The sequence below is a fragment of the Nomascus leucogenys genome, chromosome 22a, assembly GCF_006542625.1.
Source record: "Nomascus leucogenys isolate Asia chromosome 22a, Asia_NLE_v1, whole genome shotgun sequence".
NCBI lineage: Eukaryota > Metazoa > Chordata > Mammalia > Primates > Hylobatidae > Nomascus > Nomascus leucogenys.
The window spans coordinates 29,548,070-29,560,592 of record NC_044402.1 but is presented as its reverse complement, the minus strand read 5'-3'; the positions used below and the strand labels follow the sequence as shown (position 1 = coordinate 29,560,592).

Below are 12,523 nucleotides of genomic sequence, written 5' to 3'. Positions count from 1 at the left end.
GGTATGTAGGTAGTGCAGAAACCATTTCCCCTAATTCTAGAAGCTTCCCAGAGGTGGAGAATCCTCCAGAAAGATGTGAAAGACAAAAAGTTGCTTTTTAGACAGGAATAAACAGAAGTGACTGAAATGAAGAAAGGGAACCAAGAGGCAGAAAAAGTAAAGCAGAAGATGGAAAAAAATGAGAGGGCTACCTGCCGAGAAATTGAGAGGTAAATTAATTGTGTTGTGGAAAGCAGTGGCCAGCTGGTGGGGAGGCTTTGTGAGCGGGACAAAATGTTTCTCGTGTGGGGCTGGGGGTCTGTAGATGAGGTCAACAGGTCAGGTGGCGAGAGCAGGCTGCTGGACTTGCCAGTGAGGGTGGCCCGGACAGGTTCAGCAAGGGAGGCAGGAATGTGTGCAAGCAGGGGAAGTGGTGGGTGCCCAGAAGCAAAAAGTATGTAGCCACTCCCCTGGGCACACCCAGCCAGCACCCGTCTCAGGGCTGGGGATCAGTTAACAGGATCGAGGAGAAAGACGGCTCAAGCAAGGACAAGCAGCACAGGGAAGAGACTGGATGAGGACCACCATCACCACAATAATGATGGTGGTAGCAACAGCCGCTGTTCACCGAGCACTTCCTGTGTGCCAAGTTCTATGCAAAATGCTTTGCCTGAATTAACTTACTTGATTCTTACAACAACTTTGTGAAGTAGAATTTGATACTGTCACCAGCTTGGCAGAGTTTAAAGTGACTTGCCCAAGAGCATGCAGCTAATGAATGATGAAACTTTGTTCTAAAGCCAGAACCTATGAAACTTTGTTCTGAACCTGTAGCCAATTCCTGCTGCTATAACAAAGTACCACAGTCTGGGTAGTTTATAAATAATGGAAATGTATGTCTCACAGTTCTGGAGTCTGGGAAGTCTGAGATCAAGGCACTAGCAGATTCGGTGTCTGGCGAGGGCTACTCTATACTTCCAAGACGCCTTGTTGCTATAGACTCACCTGGCGGAAGGCGGAAGGGCAACAGGGACTAGCTACCCACCAGCCCTTCGATAAGAGACTAATCCCATCCCTGAGGGTGGAGTCCTCATGGCCTTGTCACCTCCTGAATACTGTTGCATTGGGGATTAAGTTTCAACATCAATTTTGGAGGGGCCACATATATTCAAACCATAGCACCCTCTAACTCTGGAGCCCATACTCAGAACCACTGGCTTCAAGCTAGTTGTTTAAATTGGGGCCTGAGATTAGAGCTCAGCACGTACACCTTGGCTGGCCTGATTCTGAGTGATTGAGCCTGGGATTCTTAGAGTCCTCTCTGACCTGGGGAATAGGAAGGCTGGTTTCTGAGTTCCCTCTGTTTGGAAGGTTTAGCAGGTCTAGGTAGCTATCCTCTTTCCAACTGCTTGGAGAGAAAGGAAATAAAGAAGTCATATTAAGCAGGAAGAAAACAAATGGAAATGTTAAGAGCAGGTTAACTGTTTAGGAGAGGAGTATAAAGGGGAAGTAACATTTCTGTGTGCAATCGGGAAAGTTGTAGCAGTACTGACAACAGCTAAGAAAAAGGAAACAGACCAAGGAGGAAAATGCCTTAAATTCTTAAGTAGGAAGAGAGTTTGGGTCAACTTTGTTTTGCCTAAAAGTAATTGAAAAAGGGAAGAGGCAGGCCTGCCTGCCCGCCTGCCTGCCTGCCTTCCTCCCTCTGTTCTTTCCCTCCCTCCTTTTTTTTTTTTTTTTTTTTTTTCTGTCATTGCAGTTTCCAAACCTGCACACTATGTCTTGATTGAGATTTTTAGGGCTGGATAAACCAGTTGCAAGGAAGGGACTGCGTGGGGGTTGTCAGAATGGAGAGCAGTATTAATGGGGAACAGATGTGGGTGGGGGCCAGGATCAAGGGGAGGCAGGGTTGGTGATCATTCACAGAGCTGGGGAGAGACCTGAGAAGCTATGGAGTCTGGTCCCTTCCGTTTGGAGATGGAGAAAATGAGAACTAGGGAGGTTAAGTGACGCTGAGTTATAGAATCTTAAGAGTTAGAAAGGCCCTTAAATGTCACCTTGCCCCACTGCCCAAGGTCATACAGCTAATTAGTATAATAGAATGTGCCTCTCATTCTGCAGCCATGCCAATTCTCAAACCTTGAGCGCTGCACGCATTTATCTCAAGTTCACAAAAAGGCCATGCACTCTACTATTTGTGCAAGAGTGAGTCTGTTAGAATAAAATTGTCTTTACTGCTATCCTCTGGGACCATCACAGAATTGAGATGTTGATCATATGAAGCAATCTTATTGAACAAAAAAACTTCCAAGGAAAAAAGTTGTGTCCCCTGAGCCAGCCAGTCTCTGCTAAGGGGGACCTGCTGCTTTGCAGAGTGAGCAGCTGAAAGCCAGGAGGGAATGATTAGAGATGCCAACCATTGGTTAAAATTCTCCGAACATAAATGATCTCCTTGTTCTCCCTTTGATGGATTCGGTCTCTCAAAAATAAAATGCATCTGTGAACATCACACCTACTTCTTTCCTTTCCTTTTGAGTCCTGTATGGAGAAGTACCCAAAAGCAATTTTAATATAGATGAAACAGGTTGGGCACACATAGGTATAAATATGCATAGGAAATGGAGGCCCCTCACATCATCTGAGTTTTTTCTGGTCTAGTGGGTCGGTCAGTGATTTTACTTTTTGACCCATGCTGCCCCCACCAGAGCTGAATACTGATGGCTACACCAGTTTCTCCAGGTTTCACGGCACCCATTGTAAGAGAGCCTATGTGTTGAAGTGGCAGGGTGCCCTTGTTTCCTATTTACCAGGGATTCACCAGGGTGGGCCCTGAGCCTCCCAGGAGGCTGCCACACATGGTCCTGTGCTCCCCCAGTGGCTCGCATGCCGGCAACCAGAACTGAGGCACCTTCTCTTCATGTACCTCATGGCTTGGGTGAGTCTCAGTGTATTTATGGGGTTTCGGGGGAACCACAGAATGTAAAAGAACAGAAGCAGAGAAGATGGTGGGTTAGTTACTAGAAGGAAATCTTTACAGGTTTCCCCATTATAGAGCAGAAACTTCTGTACAGGAAAAGTAAAAGACCCACTCCAGCAATTAAACATGAATTGAAATAAAGGTTTCCAGAAGCACTGAGAAGTTTGTCCCTTGACTTGTGGCACATGGTTTCTACTTGTCTCAGTCACCACGTCCAATCTCGTTTATCTCCATCCTCCATCCTTGTAGCTCGGTTTTCCCAAGATTTATGTCTAGTCCCAAAGTTATTCTTTTCCACTAGCTTTCACTTCCTCTGATCATGCCAATGGAAGTCTCCATTTACAGCCAGTCTTTCTTTAACACTTCTCTAACCCTGCTAATCTCACCTTTTAATACAAAATAGGCCGTATGCTCTTGGATTTTTGACAAACAGCAGTGTCTAGCTAATAAAGTTTGTAGTTTTTAAAAAGCTGTGTTTTTTTTTTACAATTATTTCCCTATGGCTGGTGATGATAGCTTTCCATTGAAGATATAGAGTTTTCTTTTAAAAAATGTATTAAAACCAAGGAATCAATTTAAAGAAAATACTAAGTGGTTGCAGAAAGTACATAGCTATAGCAAAATTGGTGAAGGTGGCACTTGGAAATGGCAGACATTTGGGGAACACTGTCATACAGCAGTTCTTCTTAGCTGCTTCTCCCCACCCTCAACCCCCTTCTTTCTCCCAGTGGGAAGAATAAGAACTTCCATTTAACTGCTTTGTGCTGCTTTTGTACTGCAGGATACAGGGTAAGTTGCATAATATTAGATCATTGAGGTCTCTATATGTGGGCATAAGTAACTTGAAGGGGGAAAGCAAAGAACCCATGGTTAATTTCAAGCCCCAAAATCCCTCCTGATCCCTGATCAATGTCAGTTTATATATTTATAGAGTTGACACCAGTAATACCATCTTATTTGGTCTTATTGCTTACCCACTCAGCCCTGACACCTTTCTCATCTCCAGCCACCACCTTATCGGTATTTCAGCCACACCATGTCCCCTGCTGTTTTTCGAACACCTTGGCCCCTGCATGCCTCTGACCTGTGTTCAAGTGGTTTCCCTCCTGCAGCTTTTCTGCCCATTGCGAGCCTCCTCATCTCTCCGTTGGCAAGGCTTCCAAGAAGCCTCCCCAGATCCCCAGCTAGAATGACTGGTTCCCTCTTTAGTGCTCCTGTGACGGTTTGCTTATACCTTCCTCACTTGTCCTGTCAAATCTGGGGCTCAGTAGGATGAGAGATTGTGAACCTCAGTTTCCAGGTCCAGCGCTGCGTCCACTGGCTTCAGAGCCTTCATTAGATCTCTTTGAGGACTCCTGGTCTCCACTTCTTCATCTAGCAGCTGACAGTTTGGATGTGGTGGGAGTGTTTGGATGTGGTGAGAGTCTTTTGTTTGTTTTCTTGGGGTTTTGTTTGTTTGTTTGTTTGTTTTTGAGATGAGGTCTCGCTGTGTTTGCTTAGGCTGGTCTTAAACTCCTGGGCTGAAGTGATTCTCCCACCTCAGCCTCTTGAGTAGCTGGGATTACAGGTGCACACCACTGCAGCCGTCTGGTGGTGAGAGTCTTTTTGGCCTTACAGTATGTAAGTTTATGGAGGTGTTAGTGTTATTTCTGTAATGTTCTTTTCTCCTACCAGATTGTAAAATCTTGAGCAAAAGATCCCCAATTCCCAACACCTCTCACTCATGCCTAGTAGATGATTAGTGATCCAGTAATGGTTTCCTGAATAAAAAAATGTTCATTTGAGAGGCCTAAAACCTCTAGAGTTCTAAACTCTGCTGCCTTTTCTTGATAGCAGGCATATTACATTTTATATGTTCCCATAACTGTAGCTACTCAAAGAGTTTCTGTGTATTTCAACCTTTTTTCATACATTTAGTTTGAAGCAAAACAAAGCTGTCATTTTTAATATGACCAGCAGGGGGCAACATTCTCCCAGGAATTGCCTTGTGATTCACTAGGCCTTGGCAGTCTATACAGAGGACATGGGCATGAGTTTTTTATCGGTCTACAAGACATCTTACTGATGAACTGTGCTGGCAGGAGCTAAATATGATCTAGCGTGACCTAAAACCCCAGAGTGCCAAAATTTGGAGGTTAGGGAATACCTGCCTGTTTTTAAAAGAATGAAGAAAATACGGTACCTAGCGGCATATACTAGATGCTAAACACATGAGTGGCAAGAACTAGGAACTGAGGGGAAAGAGGGTGGTGACTTCAGCTTTCAGGGGAGATTTAAACGAGGAGATATCTATTGGACAAGGAAAACTTCGGTTCATGAGAAATATCTAGCTTTTAATGAGTATTGCAGGTGTGGGGGCAGCTTAGAGCAGAGGGACCCCAATTATCCAGTGTACCGCCTGGGATTGAATGAGCAGTGTGGCCAAGATGACAATGGCAGATTTCTCCTTTCCTCACATTTGGGTTTTCACTGCAAAGGCTCGTTTGGCGCTTCACACATTTATAAAGTAGAGCCTTGGTTCTGGATTTGCTGGTGACATTAGATGATCCGGGAATGTTGCCTTCTCTCTCTCATGCCTTGGTAAAATTTACCTCAATGAGGTTTGGAGGCAACCGTGATATTTTTCTTGGACATTTAAAAATTATAAGGGTAGAAAACCTTGCAAGAAAATGGCATTTTGATTTTTTTTCTCCAGAGGAAGAAATTTTTATTTGACATTTTAAAAACGTAAAGTAGCTTTGGCATCAATGTAGTTGGTATCTCTTTCCTGCTCTTCCCCTGGCCAGCTTTTCTTCATGCATTTGGCCCTTGGGGTGCAGTTTCTTCTCTTTTGTAATGGGAATCATGCAGGTGCCTTCCTATGGCTTTGGCGTTTCTCTCACCTGCAACAAGTTATAGTCAGAACCATTCATCCAAACCCTTCACATTCCTCCCCAGGTCAGAGTGATCTGTGAGGGATGGACTCGCATAGGGCCTTCCACGGGCACAGGCAAGGCTCCAGGTGCTTGGCACTTTGGTCTGTTTTAAGCCTGTTCTGCCTTGCAGCAGGGAGGTGGGTCTAGTGTCCAGTATGTGCTGTGGATATTAAGAGACTTCAAGGACACTTCCCCCCATTTATCCCGGTTATGTCCCCTGCTAAAATAGGTTAACGGTGTCTAATTAACCACTGAACATTGTCATGCTGCATAAAGATAGCATCCTGGCTGTTCTCTGAGCCGTGGTACTTTATCTCCATTTAGATCTCTGCAGTATTGCATTAAACTCGAGAGAAACATTTTAACTGAGATGATGTCTACATTAGGGCTGCCTTTTACCCTTCAGCACATAACCCATGTAGCAGCAGTTAAGCCCTCTTCTCTCTGGTGAAGGGAATCCAGGTTGTTTTGTGGCCTCTTCCCCAGAAGTTCATGGGGTCCCTGTAGTTGGGGGCCATAACTACCTGCTAGTCCCACTTGATCATGATGGCCAGATCAGGCCCCCTGATGCAGCAGGGAGGAGACAGACCCTGCAGGCAGGAATAAAACTATGAGGATCCAAGATTCTGCCATGGTCCCATGTGGCTGAAGTCACAGATGTGCCACTGGGATCCAGCTTGTGCTCAGCTGCCCAAATCACACCATCAAATGTCAGTATGGGCCCCAAATGCCAAAGAAAGGGATTACATTTGAGCAAAAGAATTTCAAAAAGGGAGGAGGAATGTGGAAAGAAAGGTGACTTAGCTAGACGGGATCTCTTTTTTGCCATGATGCACACTGTTGCGTTGTAAATAAAACATATATAATATATCACAGAACAATTAAACCAACATTAACTACCAGATCATCAGGACTGACAAAGCTACAGCTCTACTATAAGTTGAAAGGTTGTCCCTGTCCTGAAAATATTAGTCGGATTTGAAGCAGAGGAGCATTTCCCATGCTGTTGAATTGCCTGCATGTCTCCATGGTGTAAGGATTGGGAACTGAGCTTTGGAGTCAGACACTCTGCTTGCATTCTGGCCCTACCACTTTCTAGGTACGTAACCTTAGGCAAGTTACTTACCTCTCTTGAGCTCCTCATCTGTGAAACAGAGAGAATAAAATAAGGTACTATAATACTGAAATAAGATAATGTATAGTATAGTTATCTGTATAGGATATATGTGTATATGTCCTATACTGTATGGGACATATGTGATTATATAATTGTATAATAGTATTATAAATACTATAATGACAGTGGCTGGTGCCTAACAAGCTCAGTAAATGTTGACTGTTGTCATCAGTCGTCATCCTTCTTAGGGCAGGTTTGTGGGGGAAGGGACAGCACAAAGGAAGGGTGTGCTGGGGCCTGGGACTGGGCTTTCCCCTGAGAGTTGAGAGTGGGTGCGCTGAGCCAGGCAGGAGAGGCTAAGCGTAGGTCAGAGAGAAGCTGGGATGAAGACCAGGAGGGCACTGGGTGAATGTGGAGCTGAAGTACTGGGCTTTAAATGCAGGTCACAACAGCAAGACAACCCCCTTCACCTTCACATCGTCTACCTGAGAAGCCAAGCTTCTGAGTCCTTGGCAGCTTCGTGGCTAAGCATTGTAGGCAATTTGGAAAGGGCCATCAGCCTGCCGTGATGTGGGGAGGGGAAGCCAGTCTTTGCTCCCTCACCCTGCTCCACAAGGTAGAGGTGAGAGAGAACGTTTACTGTCACTGTCCCAGGTTAAAACTTCATTCTGCAAAATGGCCAAAGCAATCAGTGAGTGATGGAGTAGCTCTTAAAAAGAAACCTGGCATTTAATTAACTTTTCAAAGTGCTGGTTCAGCAACCTCTATGTTTTACATTTTGAATATTGAAGGAGCGTCTCTAACCGGATCTGGATTGCTCTGGGCCTGGTGTGGTGGAGAACACCTGCTTAGTTTTCATGAACACCACGGACTCAGGCGTGAATTTCAGGATCACTCAGGAACAGAGACTTCGCCTAGTGGACCATTCAGGCCCCTTGCTATTTCTTCCTCCTCTCATCCTTTAGGTCAAGTCCATGTTCATTAACGCTTCTGTTAGAAGAAAGTAGGCAACTCAGGAGGAGAAGGCAAATAAGTTTCAGTTTTGCTGCTTAGCAACTGGAATATTCAGCTGAATGTCTCAAGGCTTAGGGCAGGGAGTCTCGTCTACGTGACTAGGTCCCATTTCTAGAAGTTACTACCTCAGGGGGATTAGGAGTAAGCCCAGCCCATGTACATGGAAAAAGCTTCCAGGGGTGAATCTTGTGCACCACTGTTGAAGAATGACTAATTTAAAAGATTCTCTCCAGCTTCCAATTCGCTGTCTATACCATATTGTGCCTTCCATAAGGAGAGAAAGTCAAGAAGGGACCGTCTACACAGTAAATCCAAGCAGATGTCTGGGTGCCTTAGGGATATTAGATAATCAACTGGTATATTCCTTTGAAAAGGCTTGAGGCAAAGTGTTTGGAATCTAGGGTGAAAGTCGGGAGACATGGATTCTAGTTTCAGCCTCATCACTAACTAGCTCTGTGATTTGGGTGAAGCCCGCAGCCGCGGTGCCCAGCGTCCCTCTCTGTGTATAAAATTGTGCTGCTGAAACCTGCTTTTCCTCTTCTGCAGAACTCAGCCGAGGTAGTGTTTGTAGATGTGAATGTCTTTGAAGAGTATTGAAAAGTGCTCTGTGTGAGGTGATCTTGCCGGAATTATGATTTGCCAGGTTCCCCAAACTTCTAATAGCCACTTTTGGGGAAAAAGGCACGGGGGCCCTGAGTGCAGAAATAAACTGGCAGCCCAAGGCTATGCTGCTCTCAGCTCTGCAGACAGCCTGTCAGAGGGCTGGGCCCAGATCACACAAGCCTCTTCGACAGCCTCAGTTTCCTCAGAAGTTGGGAATGAAGTGTCTCTGAAGAGGTGCTCCAGAACCCATAATTCTTTACCTCAACCTCTGTCCCCACACAGTCTGGGAGGCAGAACTTCCATATCAGATTCTTCTCTGATTACCTACCCTGTAGACTGTGGTAGACTACTGTGTTTTAGGTTCTTATTTGTTTGCTTGCTTGTTTGTTTTTAACCTGTCACCAGTAGTTTAAAAATACAGTCAGGGCTGAGCACAGTGGCCCATGCCTGAATCCCAGTGCTTTGGGAGGCAAAAGCAGGAGAATTGCTTGAGGTCAGGAGTTTAAGAACAGCCTGGACAACATAGTGAGACCCTATTTCTACAAAAAATAGAAAAAAAAATTAGCCAGGCACAGTGGCACGCATTTGTAGTCCCAGCTACTCAGGAGGCTGAGGTGGGAGGATAACATGAGCTCAGGAGTTTGAGGCTGCAGTGAACAATGATCTCAACACTGCACTCCACTCTGGGCCACAGAGTGAGACCCTGTCTCTTAAAAAAAAAAAGTAAATTAACAAAAAATAAAAATATACTTCATGACTGGGTATGTGTATATAAAACAGGAAACAAAACGTTTACGTAATACCGATCCTTACTGTTTTCAGCACATGGTGTTTTCTGTGCTATTAAAAAAGAAAGATGAAAGAAAAATTTTAAAAGGAAAGGAAAGCTGGTGGTGAGCCACTAAATGGGTTTCGTGGCTCACTAGTGGGTCATGACCTGAAGTTTAAAAAACATCGTGCTAGATTCTGTGTCTTTTGCTGGGCTCCTTGTCACTACACTAGCCTGAGGTGCCTTTGAGGACCAGGCAGATAAAGTAAATCTGTGAAGTGGGGTTTTATTTCAGAATGGCACCTTCAATCATATTCTTGAGATACATACACAAATTATTTGCATATTCACATTTCTATAAAGAAATATACTCTGCCAGTTTTCCTAAAACACGCTCCCCACTTTGTCTTTTTGCCTCCTCGTATTTGATAGCTGCCTAGCTACAAGACGTACTTTGCCAGCCTCCTCACTTCTATTGGAAAACCAGCAGTGCAGATCACATAATTCAGGACTAGTTCTAGACCCTACTCAGTGTTTGGGAGCAGTGCGGGGTCGGGGGAGCTCAGATTCATCCACTGCACATCCAGTATTGCCAGGCTAAAAAGTTAAACTAAAAAGTTAGAGTCCAGAAATTTGGATTTTTATACAAAATCTCCCCATTTTGGCAATGAATTTACATTAAAACAGAACAAAATAAAAAATAGACAGCAGTATGGTTTAGACCAAACTCATCTGCAGGCTAGGTAAGGCTGGGAAGTGGCCAGTGTTAGGTCTGTGACCCAGATCAGAGGCAGGGCCCACCATCCCACTCAGTGCGCTCCCAGAACCCATTATTTCTGGCAGAGAGAGAGAGAGAATGAGAGAGAACACGCCACCTGAGGGCATCCCTGCTGTCCGTCCTTGAGGACTCCATTTGATCTTCCTTCCTCTGTTGGGAGAAAAGAGACAGGGGAGAGTCCTTGGGCTCCCCCTAGAGTAAGAGAGAGCAGGATGTGGGCTCAGCAGCAATTAAGCTGAATATTAAACTCATCGCCCTTTTGGATGTTGAGTGGATAAATGGCAATTAATCAGCCTCCCCCCAAAGATTAGCATTATCATTATTGTTTCCTTCAGACAGAATCGCCACTGGTTTTGCCACCGCACATTTTGTAGGGAAGGAACGATTTGGTCATAACTCCCGACAGTGATTGGAGACGAATAAGTCTCTTATGTACACAACGAAGGCGCCAGCCTTTCTTCCTAGCCTCTTTAATCCCGGGATTCTTCTCTTATCCCTGTTTTCATCCAAGCACATCTACCCTTGGTGACATTAGCTGTGTCATTTGGACAGTGGGGGTATAGAGTTTAACTTCATGAGGACAATTAGAAGCATTGGTCCTCGGGGACGGCGTGAACTGGGAAGACAGCTTCTGTCCTCCCATACAGACAGAAGGTGGCTTTGGTGGCTACTGGGCGCTCTTCCTTTAGGATTCCGTTGACTTAGAACAGGCATTGGAAGCCTATAGCATCCGGCAACACCAGGCTGGGGATGCCCTGGGCACCCTGCAGTGGTTTCTCTTTGGTGCCTCCCACTACCCATTCTGTCTCCGTCTGCCCTCATAACCCTCATTGCTGAGGCTCCTTTATCTCTCTTTAAGGGTCGGAAACTGCAGCCTGGGAGATTCCCTTGGAGTTGTTATACCCTGTTCTTCCAGCTTGACCTACCCATTCTCCCACCTCACTTCAGCCGTCATTCTTTCTTTTTAAAAATATTGCAGTTGATAGAGTCTAAATTCCATGGAAAGCAGTCTATTTAAACTTTGACTTACTTTTTAAAATCGTTTTTAATTTTTTTATTTTATATTATTAATTTTTTTTGAGATGGAGTCTCACTCTGTTGCCAGGCTGGAGTGAAATGGCGCAATCTTGGCTCACCGCAACCTCCACCTTCCGTGTTCAAGCAATTCTCCTGTCTCAGCCTCTGAGTAGCTGGGATTACAGGTGCCCACGACCATACCCAGCTAATTTTTGTATGTTTAGTAGAGATGGGGTTTCCCCATGTTGGCCAGGCTGGTCTCAAACTCCTGACCTCAAATGATCTATCCACCTTGGCCTCCCAAAGTATTAGGATTACAGGTGTGAGCCACCGTGCCTGGCTGGAATTTTTATTTTTTAATTGACAAAAAAAAAAAAATGAATGTAGAATTCTACTTTTGGCAGAGGGAGTTATTTGCGTTTTGCAGGAATTGCTGGTTGGCTCCTAGAAACCAATTCTTACTGGCAAGGCTGGCGGCCCACCCCGTCAAGGTCTACATCCTGCCTCCAGGCCATTTGCCACCCTTTGCCCCCATCCTTTGCTCTTGCTCATCATGGTGCTACATTTCTGACTTAAAATAACTCATTTAAAACAAACAAACAAAAAACTCTACAATAACAGAATTGTGGAAGTTTTCAGACATACAAAAATGTAATCTCCATGTACCCAATATTCAACTTTAATAATCATCAACATTTCACCAGTCTTATTAGAAAACTTCACATCAGTGTTTCTCAGAGTGTGAGTAGTGACCCACTTAGATTAGAATTTAAAAATGCATATTCCTGGGCTGCCCCCACCCACCCAGACTAACTGATTCAGAAATCTCCCTGCCAGGCCCACCAATCTGCGTATCTAACAGGCCCTGCGGATGGTTCTTATGCACCCTGACGTGTGAGAACCACTACCGTAGATACGCGTGTGTCAGCCAGGCCCTGGCACTCCTCACCCACCATCACTCAGAAGGTCCTCTCGTCCTTCGTGTGTAGGGCACAGAAAAGCAGTTCCGAAGCCTGAAGCTTGAACTGCGAGGCGAGGGCATCCCTTTTTGCTCACTGCAAGCCGCAAGTGCTGACAGCTAACAGCACCAAATAAGACCCAGGGTCTCAGTCCTAAGAAAGCACTCTATAAATCAGTCAGTTAATTACTGAAGAAAAGAGGGCACTGAATCATCTGTATCTATTTGAATTTTAAGCCACTCACTCAACCTGCACTTACACTCTCAACAATTCCATTTGGAGTGAGGCTGATATAAAGCTGTAAGAAGGCACTACAGCATCTTCAGTTCTCTCATGCTAGTTGTGGGGCTTGTCTCTAAAGAGGACTGCAGACAAATAAAGCAATTGAGATATAC

General features: G+C 45.0%; 1 protein-coding gene across 2 annotated transcripts in view; it reads left to right on the top strand.

Annotated features, from left to right (window-relative positions):
- IFT43 (intraflagellar transport 43) overlaps window positions 1–12,523 on the top strand; it is a 95,814-nt gene that overhangs the window by 57,666 nt on the left and 25,625 nt on the right. The window lies entirely within an intron of this gene.